Source organism: Rhododendron vialii, chromosome 2a, assembly GCF_030253575.1.
Source record: "Rhododendron vialii isolate Sample 1 chromosome 2a, ASM3025357v1".
NCBI classification, from domain to species: Eukaryota; Viridiplantae; Streptophyta; class Magnoliopsida; order Ericales; family Ericaceae; genus Rhododendron; species Rhododendron vialii.
Window position 1 is genome coordinate 46931590 of NC_080558.1, and position 14133 is coordinate 46945722.

The 14133-nt window shown below is 39.5% G+C and overlaps 1 long non-coding RNA gene across 3 annotated transcripts; it reads left to right on the plus strand.

The window, feature by feature from the left end:
• Window positions 1-950: 950 nt before the first annotated feature.
• Window positions 951-2948, plus strand: LOC131316689 (uncharacterized). 3 transcript variants are annotated; one of them, XR_009197232.1, is made up of 5 exons: window positions 951-1023; window positions 1142-1456; window positions 1565-1692; window positions 2357-2434; window positions 2681-2948. It is a non-coding gene; the product is annotated as an uncharacterized LOC131316689 (long non-coding RNA). The 3 variants fall into 3 exon arrangements; XR_009197231.1 differs by lacking the exon at window positions 951-1023 and having other exon boundaries at window positions 1040-1456; XR_009197230.1 differs by lacking the exons at window positions 951-1023; window positions 2357-2434 and having other exon boundaries at window positions 1044-1456.
• Window positions 2949-14133: the final 11185 nt, after the last annotated feature.

Below are 14133 nucleotides of genomic sequence, written 5' to 3' on the forward strand. Positions count from 1 at the left end.
TATTTCTGTTTGAATGTATCAAGACTCAAGAGGGTGAATCTTACGACAATCCGAGAAGATGGTTTTTATAAGGAATACATGAAATTCAAGTGCTTTGGAATTAATCATTACATTCGCTTTTGAAGAGTTTCATTGCACAAAATGGTCTTAAGAAGACAAGTTTTTCTATTTTAAAAGAGTCAGTTTTTAGTTTAGAAATCAACCTACCTTTTGGAAGCTACATTTGTGAAGAAATTGTTGAGTTGGATTTGAATAGGGATTGATGGGGAAGATCTTTGGAGGTTTGGAGTGTAATTTTATACATCAGTTGATCTTTGGATGAGACATTTTTCGGGTGATTAGTGCTTATTCAATTTCATGAGGTTTCTTGATAATGGGTGCCCTGAGTGTTTAAACCTTTTGTTAAACCATTCAACTCCAAACCAATTGGCAAAGAGTAGAAGGCCGCCCAGGCACATATACTAGTTTTGGAGGAGAGAATTAACCGATGTGGGAAAAACTCTAACACTCCCCCGGCACGTAAGGATCCGGAACACACAGATCACAACAAAAGATAGTGTAACTATGGCACAAATAAAGGGAAAAAGCCTCCAAAACCTACCCTAGCTCTGATACCTTGTTAAAGCGTCCAACTCCAAACTAATTGGCAAAGAGTAGAGAGGCCGCCCAGGCTCATATACTAGTTTTGGAAGAATAATTAACCGGTGTGGAACAAACTCCAACACCTTTATCCTACCCTTTTTTTTTATTTTTTATAAAGGAGGAGTTTTCAGATGGCACATTTTCAATTTGGGACACATTTGCCCCTCGATTGGAAACAGTGCAAACTTAGCCAGCTAGGTTTTTTCGTCTTTCCGGTTGGATCCAGAATGCGTGAACGTTATTAGGGCACGTCTCCCCCCCTGTCCTTTCCTTCATCTTCTGGTTCAGAGAGAGAGAGAGGAGGGGATGAGGGAGAGGGAGAGGAGTTTTAGGGGTTTCTTCTGTTGCTCTGCTCGGCCGCTTGCCGTCGAGAATCGAGAGGTAACTTGTGTCTGTTGTTCTTTTCTTTTCGTTTCTTTTCTTTACTTTTTTTCCTTGTGCTCTGTGATTATGCATTTTTTCGATCGTCCTCCTCTCCTTTCCTTCGTCTGGTTCAGAGAGAGAGAGAGAGTAGCTACTGTTATCAATGATGAGATTAATGTTGCTATTAGTGATTCCTTCGGCGGCAACAAATAGATCGGATGCCGGACGGAAAAGAGGAGGATCGACAACAAGGAGTTCATCGGACGCTGGACAGAATAGAGGGAGATCGATGGCGGTGCTGAGAATGAGGTTGAGGAACAGATATGAGGTTGAGAGGAAACATATATGAGGATGAGAGGAACCCTAGGAACCATATCCAAATTCTACGCCGAATGGAAAAGAGTTTTGGGGGCTCCTTTCGTTCCTCTGCTCTGCTGCTTGCCGTCGAGAGGTAACCGTTGAGGAATTTGTGTAAAGCGTGTTTCGGGGTTGGTTGAGGAATTTGTGTAAGAGTTAGGTTTTTTTTTTTTTAAAGTTTTGTTGGTTTCTGGTGTTGCAGATTTGTGAGGTTCTTGGGTGTTGTGCACTGGGGCTACAGGGAGAGGACGAACTTGATGAGAGGGAAACAAAGTTAGGAGAGCAGTGGTGACAATGATGAGCAGCCGAAGCAAAAGTGGCATGCTTTAGGTAGGTGAATTCGTGTTCATTCGGTCAGTGTAGTGTCAATTCAGTGTTGTCTGTTGTGTTCTTTCTTCTGTTGCTTCTATGGATTTTTTAGCTGTGTATTGTCGTGACTATGTTATCTAAAGTTCGTACCTTTGAAAATTGTCAACGTTGGTGTTTCTTTTGTGCATGTGGGCCTTGGATATTGAGTCAGACGCCTCAATTTCCAATGTTTGGAGTTTTGTTGTGTTGGACAGTATTGTACTGAACCAAAACATATCCAAATGCTTGTGTAGATCATTTGTTTGGATTGATTTAATGCATAAATTTATTGTTAGTGTGTGACCAATCAAAGTGTCACGAGCCCTCAATTCATGGGCATTAGTTTTTGATTAATCTTGCAGAATAGTCCACTGAGGAGCAGATGTCCTCATCCAAGTATGAGTATCCTACCAATCTGAGATTTTTATATTCTGCAAAATGTTCAGTGAAAATGTAGATCTTTTGGCACTAATGCAATCTGGAAGCCGAAGGGTGGTTCAAATATCAGCAGGATTTATACTTTTCTTTGTTGTGTTTGGTGCGTTATAATTTTATGTTTTTGTCTGGCGTCGCTTGCAAACCAGTAAAAATTTGAAGTGATGATTTGAATTTGGGCTAACTATGTGATTGTATCATCAATAAACAGAAAAATTTGGGGCTGTTCTACCATCTATTCCATTGCCGATCTTTGGAGCTCTGTACTGCATCTTGTTTGCTTACATGAGTATGAATTCTCTATCTTGGTAACCATTGGAGATAAATCTTTATGTTTACCCAAAACTCGGTGCTTATTTTGGAAAAGAAATTTCTTACGAAGGGAGGACAATTATAAATGGTTGTTTTAACTGATATAGGATAGTCATTTGCTTTTCCAATTCATCTCTAAATGATAGTCATTTGCTTTTCCAATTCATCTCTAAATGCCTATTTTACCTTCAACTATTAACTGTGGTTCACCATTTTGGTGCAGCTTCTGCTAGTCTTGGTTTACTTCAATTCTGCAACCTCAACAAGCTCAGAACAAAGTTCATAGTAGGTTATTCAATCTTCATGAGCCTGTTTGTCACACAATACTTCTATGTCTACATAGTAACTTCCGGACGTGGTCCTGTTTACACTCACGCACATTGGGTATGTTGTGCATACAATTTATCCTTTCTAACTCAAATGAATTTTTGTAGTCGCAAATATTTTTGTGCTTGAAGAAGCTAAATGAAATTTCTAGCCATTACTTGCAATTTAACAAAATTGTGGAAATCATTTTCACATCCCCAGCCACAGTGGCACCTATGATCGTGGTGTTTTTGGATTGCACTATTCGACCAAGTGATACTGATAATCGAATTTTTATTGACAATAGGAGGCTTGTTTGGGAGAAGTTCAGGGCTTTTGATGAGGACCCCATGAGCAGGGAATAGACCTTACCTTCAGGCTTTAGATGGCATGGACAACAAAGAAGATACGGGGAAGAGGGAGGAGGCGGCGAAATCAAAGCACTGATCAAAGAACTCTCAAATTAAGATCAGCATAGCCCACCCTTGCTTTGTGCCTCTCAAAAAGGTCTTGACGCGCTTCGACAAACTAGCTGTGCACTTCTTTCACCTTCCAAAGAAGATCAGGAGGCAAATAAACAACCCATATAATATATCCCTTCACCACCATTAGTCCCATATTGAATAAAAAAAAAACAAAAAGGAATTACCAAAAAAAACCAGAGGCAAATACAGAATTTCGAGTAAAGAGAATTCGTTTTAGCAATCAAATTAACGTTTTGGTGGACAATTTGCTATATATATTTCTGTAGGCAAAGTAAAGCACACATCACGTTGACATTCCAACTTGGAGAGGAGGGGGTGTTCAGTTTTGACATTTCCCTTCAAATAGGGAGTTAAACACCTCTCCCACTTTGAAATCGCCCATTGAAATGTGTCGATCTGAAGGCGTCAACTCGGACAGATAATCACTACGTAATGCAACACATACATATATGACAGTGTAATTAGCTTGAATACCTCTTCCATGGTGGATTGTGGATTTCTCGTAACTTCAATTGGTCGACCAACCACCACATGCATTGGTTGTTGTCCAGTAATCCTGTAGTGGTTTTGCAACTACATATGGTCTCGGCTTCGGTCATTGAAGCAGATATTACCAAAGAAAATAATTGCTAGAGAAGAATGATTTCTAAAAACACTAAACTAGCATGAACAAGTGCTATATGTGCATGGGAATTGAAAGAAAAATTAAAAAGAAATGAAAGATATCTCAACAACGTATTTTCTTACCGTAGTATGTAAACAGAGATAGATAAATAGATTTGACAGAGGGCCCAATCTCACCACCAACTTACGGGGAGCCAGCTTACACACCTTGCTTCAACTTTTAACAAGTCAATCACACAATCCAAGTTTGAGGAACATGGTCATTACTTTTATCCTTTTTTTTAGGTCCCGTTCTAGTAAGCCTTCTTCGCAAAGTTTTGAAAGTGTAATTACTATGCACAATGCTCTTGTGTTTTACATACCTTTTGGCCACGAAGAATTACTTTTGGCAACAAAGAATTACTCTTGGCCGCGAATAATTACTTTTGGCCGCGAAAAATAATTCTTATCCACATTGATTTGCACTTGGCGGCTTCGAATTGCTCTTGGCCACTTCAAATTGCACTTGGCCTTATCGAATTGCACTTCTATATAGGTATGGGCGCCACTACTTGATCTTCTGCCAATAAACAACTAAACTAACCTAATCCAAACTCTAAATTAGAGGGAGATTTAAGGTTGAGGGCATCCAAGTCATTACAAAAGTGAGATAAGCTATAGATAAATTAGTTTTGGCCGCATTGAATTACACTTTGCCGCTATCAATTACTCTTGGCCGCATCGAATTGCACTTGGTCGTATCGAATTACTCTCCTAGCAGCATCGAATTGCACTTGACCGCTACGAATTACTCTTGGCCGCGTTGAATTGGAATTGGCCGCGTCGAATTACTCTTGGCTGCTTCAAATTGCACATGGCCACTTGGAATTGCACTTGGCCGTGCAATTCCATGCGGCCAAGTGCAATTCCAAGCGGCCAAATGCAATTCCAAGCGGCCTAGTACAATTTGATGCGGCCAAGTGCAATTAGACGAGGCCAAGTGCAATTCCATGCGGCCAAATGCAATTTGAGGCGGACATGAGTAATCATAGCAGCCAAGTGCGATTTGATGCGGCTAAATGCAATTCGATTCAGCCAAGAGCAATTTGATCCGGCCAAGTGCAATTGGATGTGGCCAAGTGCAATTGGATGTGGCCAAGAGTAATTCGTAGCGGTCAAGGGAAATTTGATGCGGCCAAGAGTATATTGATTTTTCTCAAATAACCGAATACTTTTGTTTGTAAATAATGCATATTTAATTCCATCCCTAGTACACTGATCCTTTTCTTTTTTCTTTTTTTTTTTGACAAATTGTTTCAGTAAATACATTATTTTTAAGTTTGAAATACAAATAATTACTTATTTTTTAAAAGAAAACTTAGCAGAATGGGGCTTAAGGTACTTACAATTGAATTGAATGAAAGTCAAATTTAATTAACTCAAACATGACTCGAAATGAGTTTCAAAACATGTTCAAACCTTGGCTTGTTCATACATTAAAAGACTGGTTTTGAATTAAGGAGAAGAAAAATAAGATGACATCCATTGCAAGTGGAGTGGAGTGCAGTTGGTGTCCCCCTTATACTCCGACGCACATGGGCAGGGATCGATTCCTGCGGTAAGCACCCATCCCTCTCCTGAAGTCCCCTAGAATATAGTAGATTAGGAATAACGAATGACAAAAAAAAAAAAACCACCCCTATTACGTCACAAGCAATTTTCTTCATAAACTAAATTTGCAGATGTCTCAACATTGCATAGCTATTGTAGGAAATTCCAATGCATCTATTTCAAGTCCAAAGCTAAGATATTACCGCGTGATATGAGCGTTAAAGAAGATGTTTAACTCTCTCCAACAAACTGTGGAGATTTGAAACTCATGTATTGAGCGAAAAATTCCAAGCAGTTAACTTCACGCGCATGTATTTATTATGGAAAAAAGGCAATCCTTCTTTGTTCGAAGCGAATACATCTATTTTCAATTTAAGAAAATCCTACTAGGAGAAAGGAATGTGGGGGTAGGGTTTGAACTCTCACCAAATTAAGTGTCAATTACCTACTCTACCAACTAAGATGGGAGGCAACTTCACGTTTACCCTTTTTTCCTATTACATTTCTCCTCCACTTTTCAGTCTTCTCCACAAGTTCAAAGGTCCAAACATAAGTTTGGAAATTCCATCTTTTGTGATGCATGTGGTATCTGGTGTATACGAGTTTCCAAAGCTAAAATGGAATGGTACTATACAATTGTGGAAGACTCTGGAACACAGGAAACCCAATATATTTGGAAACGTGTACGTTAATTCCTATCAAGACCACCTATTTCTTCTATTGTAGAGATTAGTCGTTTTCTTAAAAACCGGATGTCTATGACAACTTGCGTGTACCCCGACTAATTTTGGAGTGCTAAAGTTTAATGGTCGAACAAACATCCAGTAACCCAAGGTTTGGAATGTCTAGCTTTCATGATATTAAAAATTCGGACTTCTTGGATGAAAGCCCTTTAGTTGCTTTCTGATTATGCCTATCTGACCAAAGGTTTTTGGTTTTATTTTGGAGATTTATCGTTGGAAGATTGTGATTTCTCCATCTAGATTTCCTTCCTATTCTGAATCACAAGATGAGGTGGCACATTAGTGAAGCCCTAAGTGGCACCCTCATAATAGAAATAGAAGAATTGAAAATTTGAGCCCCAGCTTCCATGGATGGTTGGCTAGGGTATAAGAGATCAATGGAAGCAGGGGTTCAAATTTTTTGACACTCAATGCTATTAGTAATTTTTGTTTATTTTTTGAGTGTCAGAAAACTTTCCTCAGCTTAACCTCGCATTAGGGTGTCAATGTCATTTGCTTTATAACTCGGTCTGTGGTCCAATGAGAAAATTGGAGAGATTGATCACGCCGTCCACTACCAAGACACCAATGGCGGAGCAAGTAAGGGGCTGGGGGTGACCAAGGCCCCTTGAGTGTTTTTTTTTTTTTGAGTTTTGCATGTGAAGTTTTTTTTTTAAAAAAACAAAATAAATTAGTACTAATTTAGGAGAAAGGGGATGAAGTTGGTGGGGTTTGAACCCTCACCTAGTGTAAGGAGCATAATGTGTTCATCATTTGGCTGTCACTCAATTTGCCACATGTGAAATGGAATAACACTCTCATAGGTCATTTCAAATTTTTCATTTTGGAAAAATGAAAGGAGCATAATTTGTTCATCATTTGGTTGTCACTCAATTTGCCACATGTAAAATAGAATAACACTCTCATAGGTCATTTCAAATTTTCATTTTTGGAAAGAAAAAAAAAAAAAGAAACACAAAACACATCTTATCATTTTGATGGTTAAAGCCCTTTTTAGCATACTTAATTAAATTTTAAACTCTATTTTAATATACTTAATCAATCTGAATTCATTTTTGCCAAAATAAAAAATAAAATTCATCTTAGTTCGGCCCCTCCCGAGTGAAGACCCTGGCTCCGCCACTGCATGACATTCAATGAAAGTTTGACAAAATTCCATATTTTAATTGGTCCGAAACAAAAACTATGAACATGAGAGCGTGGATGTTAGTGCCAACTTGTTACAATTATGCCAGCGAAGGTATATGTGATGTTTGATTTGATTAGTTGATTGCGATTAGGTTCACTTGTTACGTCTGGATGCCAAATGCTAGGCTACAATGCTCTTGTGTTTTATATGCCTCTTGGCCATGAAGAATTACTTTTTGCCACAAAGAATTACTCTTGGCCGCAAAGTAGTTCTTGGCCGTGAAGAATAATTCTTAGCCGCATCGAATTGTTCTTGGTCGCATCGAATTGCACTTCTCTGCTACGAATTACTCTTGGCCGTATCGAATTGCACTTGGCCGTGTCGAATTGCTCTTGGCCGCATCGAATTGCACTTCTATATAGGTATGGGCACCACTACTTGATCTTTTGCCAACAAACAACTAAAACAAACTAATTAAAACACCAAATTAGAGGGAGATTTAAGGTTGAGGGCATCCAAATCATTACAACAAGTGAGATAAGCTATAGATAAATTAGTTTTGGCGGCATCGAATTACACTTGGCCGCTACGAATTACTATTGGCCGCATCAAATTGCACTTGTCTGCTACGAATTGCACTTGGCCGCGTCGAATTGCACTTGGCCGCGTCGAATTACTATTGACCGCTTTTAATTGCACTTGGCCGCCTGGAATTGCACTTGGCCATGCAATTCGATGCGGCCAAGTGCAATTCAATGCGATCAAGTGCAATTTTAAACGGCCAAGTGCAATTCGACGCGTCCAATTGCAATTCCATGCAACCAAGTGCAATTCGAGGCGAACATGAGTAATTCGTAGCAGCCAAGTGCGATTCGATGCGGCTAAATGCAATTCGATTCGGCTAAGAGCAATTTGATGCCGCCAAGTGCAATTTGATGTGGCCAAGTGCAATTTAATGCGTCCAAGAGTAATTCATAGCAGTCAAGGGAAATTCGATGCGGCCAAGAGTATCTTAATTTTTCTCGAATAACCGAATACTTTTGTTTGTAAATAATGCATATTTAATTCCATCCCTGGTACACTACTCCTTTTCTTTTTTATTTTATTTTGACAAATTATTTCAGCAAATACATTATTTTTAAATTTAAAAATTACAAATAATTACTTTTTTTTTAAAGAAAACGTAGTAGAATAGGGCTAGTCTTAAAGTACTTACAATTGAATTGAATGAAAGTCAAATTTAATTAACTCAAACATGACTCGAAATGAGTTTCAAAACATGTTCAAACCTTGGCTTGTTTATACGTTAAAAGACTAGTTTTTAATTAAGGAAAAGAAAAATAAGATGACACCCATTACAAGTGGAGTTGATTGCAGTTAGTGTCTCCCTTATATATTCCGACGCACATGAGCAAGGTTCGATTCCTGTGATTCCTATGGTTCCTGAGGGTCTTGTGTTTTACATGCCTCTTGGCCACGAAAAATTACTTTTGGCCACAAAGAATTACTCTAGGCCGCGAAGAATAATTCTTGGCCACATTGAATTGCACTTAGCCGCTTCGAATTACTCTTTACCACATCGAATTGCACTTCCCTGCTACAAATTACTCTTGGCCGCATCGAATTGCACTTCTATATAAGTATGGGCACAACTACTAGATCTTCTGCCAACAAACAACTAAAATAACCTAATCCAAACTCTAAATTAGAGGGAGATTTAAGGTTGAGGGCATCCAAGTCATTACAACAAGTGAGATAAGCTATAGATAAATTAGTTTTGGCAGCATCGAATTACACTTGGCCGCTACAAATTACTCTTGGCCGCATCGAATTGCACTTGGTCGTATCGAATTATTCTCTTGGCCACATCGAATTGCACTTGACCGCTACGAATTCCTTTTGGCCTCGTCGAATTGCACTTAGCCGGGTCAAATTGCATTTGGCCACGTCGAATTACTCTTGGTCGCTTCTAATTGCACTTGGCCGCCTGAATTGCACTTGGCCGTGCAATTCAATGCAGCCAAGTGCAATTCAACGCGGCCAAGTGCAATTCCAAGTGGTCTAGTGTAATTCAACGCGGCCAAGTGCAATTCCATTCAGCCAAATGCAATTCGTAGCTGTCAAGTGCAATTCGACGCAGCCAAGTGTAAGTCGACTTGGCCAAGTGAAATTTCATGCGGCCAAGTGCAAATCAAGGCGGACATGAGTAATTCGTAGTAGACAAGTGCGATTCGATGCGGCCAATTGCAATTCGATTCGGCCAAGAGCAATTTGATGCGGCCAAGTGCAATTCGATGTGGCCAAGTGCAATTCAATGCAGCGCGTGGTTTGATCCGTTAGAAAGCTTGTTCAACGCATGTTCCAACCCAAGTAGTTTGGATCAAAAATTATTTTTACATCAAAAGACATCACCATTTTGCTCTCAGTGGGTCAAAAGAACTACTCATTTTGGTCAAATGCTCACATCTCTCCCATTTTTAATCGGATCATGACCAACTATACAACAATAAATAAGGTTTTCAAAGTATCAAAATATGACTAAAACAAAGAATGAAAATGATAAAGTTTAGTTTATGAAAAGTTGGTCAAAAGGAGGCCCATTCATAGATCACCGGAGCCAAAAGGCTAAAATACGTTTTCACGCCCATCTACGCATTCTAAGTTCCATTCAACATGCGCATCCCTAATTATAAGTTATTCGTCAATTCCGCAAGAGTTTCACAAAGTTTATAGGGCTTTTCCACACATCATTAAATCGTCAGAAATCGTTTCATCATAATGCTTCGCCCAAGGCGAGACATGTACATTTACGAAACCAAATTTGATCGTCTACGCTACCAACACTGTCACTTGATCGTTTCGAAATAAAACGCTACCACCACTTTCGGAATTTGAAAACCGCCCTTTCATCCCTTCAATACAGTTGCAAGTACCTCGACCGCTATACGTTCACCACTATATTTTCACTTCCTCCCCACCCGATCAATTGACACACTATCACCACAACAACCTCTCAAGTACTACACCACCGTCGCTTCACCACCACTTCCATCTTTATTTCATAACCACCCAACACACTAAATAAGTTTTAAATGATTGCAATATTAAAATCTACCACCTTCAATCATTTTCGGTGACATAATAACCGCTAAACAAAGAACACATGTAGACTATTTGACAATTGACAATTTTAAAAAGTTGAGTGGTGGTGCCACCACCAACATCAAAAAAAATTGTGAAGTTCTTAATACTTTAAAGAAGTTCGAGAAATATAAAATTTTGTATTTTTAAGAATTTTTATATTCAACTCACAACCACCTCCATCACTATGGCCACCACAGTATTTTAGTGGGAAATGAAGTTTAAATCCTATTTTCAGTGTAGTGGAATGGGATGGATAATAGATTTTGGAGGCAAAATCCAACTTTACTAAATGAAAACTATATTTCAATGTTGAGCCCACCCTCATTCCACATTATACATTTGCTTGACAGTTAAAAGTTTTATGTATTAGTTGATTGCTCATCCAATGAGTTCCTGTGCCAAATAACCTCAATTGACTCCTTGTACCGGTTTCACTTTGTACATGAAGGTACATCAGTTGTCTTTCCATTTTTATCTCGCTTCACTTGGATGGTGCCCCACTGAGTTATGAATGATTACTTACTTGATGTTCCACTTCAATGCTATGGTACTTGTCTTAGTTTTAGCATGCCTTAGCTCTGCTGTTCATTTCGGAGCGAGTGGAAAGCAATTCCAGGGAAGAATTCTGCAGGTGCTAGACTGCCAGTGAATGGCGTACGTAACAAATAATTACGGAGGAGAACTAGAGGGTAGAAATTTCATGAAAGCTCAATGAATGCAGTCAACAATTCCAAACCATTCAGATGCATCCACCTCTTTTCTTGAATGGGTTAACGTTTCACCAGCTAAGGTTAATTGAGTTGGTAATTATATTCATTTTTCCAAGTACCATATCAAAAAAAAACCTTCTTAGTTTATAAGTTGGCGTTGTCTTCCTTGCAAGCTTTGTGGTTTTTTTCTTGATAAGAAAAACCAAAGCTTTATACATCATCGAGCTCTCTTCTGCGAGAATCGACCACAACCAAGGATCCACCACATAATCAACACAGGGCTCCTACCCTTTGCAGTTTGCATGTACAGAAATTTATTCAAACACTCCATATAACCCATAGAAGTACACCTTAAAGAAATGAAAAATGATAGCTTTGGTGATGAAGACAAGAATTGCCAAACACAAAATCCAAGCACCCAACAAAGAGAATCGACCTAAATTAAATTAGGTAACGTGAAATGATGAAATCGATAGCCTAATATTAATCATGTACAATTCAGATAAAAATTGAGCTTTTGGGTACTTGAAATGTGAGGCCATAATCAATTCGCAGAGAATTGACGGTCGTTTTCAAAAAAAATTTATGATCGGTTGTGACTAAAGGTGTGGTGAGATATAACATGGAGAGAGAGAGAGAGAGAGAGAGAGAGAGAGAGAGAGAGAGAGAACGACGACGACGACGACGACGACCTGTTAGAGATGATCTTCCTCACCTGGGCAGATCGAGGTCTTTCTTGAGACCTTGCGTCTTCAACACTTGAGGTCCACCAAACGATGTTGGTCGAATTTCACATAGACTTCGCATTTTCAACCTGCGAAGTCCTATGAAGCCTAAACGTTTGTAAATTGCAGACTATTTTTAGTTTATTTCATGATCGAAAGTGTTCAAGTGATAGATCTTGTCAAGAAGATATAACTTGATAGATATCATGTTGTTGAGATGTCAATTGATACATAAACATTAACCTAAGATGATTTTGGCATCTTTTTTTTTTTTTTTAGGAAAATAGATATGGATACACTTGATAAAAAGCACCTCGCACCTTGAATATGCGAGGTACATTGAAACGGCATCCAATTATTGAAAGCTCCCATTTTACGAACTACGACGACTAACTGATAAATTGCAAACTCATTTCGAATTTATTTCTTGATTGAGACTGTTCAAGTGTTGGTGCCTGTGTTTACACCCATTTTGGGCCAAAATTCAGAAAATCAATTTGTTAGTTAGAAGAAGGCCTTGAATGAAAGTCTCAGGTGTTAAAAAGCCTCATGATCGGTCATCCACGAAATCGGGCCGATTTAAACGCCACTGATCGAGTTGAGTTTTCAAAGGCCTGGGCCAAATTATGCCTAAGATTTCGTTATCACAAGCCCAAGCCCAAGATTGACCGAAGACTTGGGTTGACCCACTAGATCTGAGTGTTTTATCTAGGCCTAGGCGTTCTTAGAAATAATAAAGCCTTCTAAGTGGGCCTAAATCAGTTAAAGCCCAAGTTTTCTTTCCAAACTTGGGCTCGCATGGCTTACAAAGAGAAGAGGCCTATGATGCTCCTCAAGTTCAGGCCCAAGTAATAGATGGGCCTACTTCTTAAAGAAAACGTCACCTATGGCCTTCAGTTGGCAGGGAAAAGGTCTCAAGCTGCTCACAAGCAGCTCAAAGGCCTAGAATGTTCTTGCTGGGCAGATCTAGGTAAGCTGCTTACAAGCAGCTCAAGGTCTGAGTCTTTACTATCCTTTAACATGAAGCAAGGCTTGGGACACATGGCAACCATGCATGGAGACATCCCAAGCAGCTCACAAGCAGCTTAGGCCTGGACAAACAGCTCAAAGGCCTCTATCTAACATCATATAAGCTGCTCACAAGCAGCTCAATCAGGCCTGCGTTTTTGGCCTTGGTGGGCCCAAATATCCATTTTTATAAACATCCATGCTCACAAGCTGCTCACAAGCAGCTCAAAGGCCTATAATGTTCTTGTTTGGCAGATCTAGGTAAGTTGTTTACAAGCAGCTCAAGGTGTGAACTGGTGGGACCCCATTCTTCAGCATGATGCAAGGCCAGGGACAGGTGGCGTACATGCAACCCATGAAGATGCTAGTGAATGACTCTTGCAGACCTAAGCAAGCTGTTCACAAGCAGTTCACCCAGACCTGTTTGATCTTTTGATTCTCGATCCTTCTTCCGTAAGGAATCAAGCTCAAAGGGTTTAAGGGCCCACAAGAGGTGCAAGGCCCAATAAAATGATAGGAAGGCCTGGAGTAATATTAGTCTTCAGCTGTGGTGGGCCTGAAAGGAGTCCATTCAAGCAATAGCTTGAGTATTGAAGTAGCTCAAATGGCCTGGATGCTGCAGGAACTGAAATTCTTTTTGCCCTTTTGCAAAGTTTTACACAAAGAAAAAGGATTTCTCAGGCCTTTGCTGTTTTCTTTGAGTAGAAGGCACGTTTTGTTCAGGGAGCAACCCCTCATTGGAGCATTTCAAAGCTACTCAAGCCCAAGCCTCTGCTAAAAGGCCACATGGCAGCCCTGCATTAGAGCAATTGAAGCAACTCAAGGCCTGTAGCTCCTATAAATACCAGAATTTCAGGCCTTGGCAAAGGTCCCCGACCATCAAGCCCCCAGCTTATGCAAATTTATTTTTTAATTATCTTCTATCTTTCGGTCCATGACCATCAAACCCACGGCTTATCCAATTTATCTTTCATTTATCTTTACTTTCCAGTTCAATTTAGCCAAGCCTAGGTTTTATTTCATTACCTTGTAACCAGACTTTGTTAAACCGTTAATAAAGTCCTTTTAATTCTGTTTTAGGCCTTGTTCTACTTTTCTTTCCATTTTTCACACGGTTAGGAAATACTAAGTCCTTATCCCGACATGGCAAACCACGAACCTCCTCACGGTCTCCACCCTTAGGCCGTGCACTTTCGTCCAATTAGAAGTCAG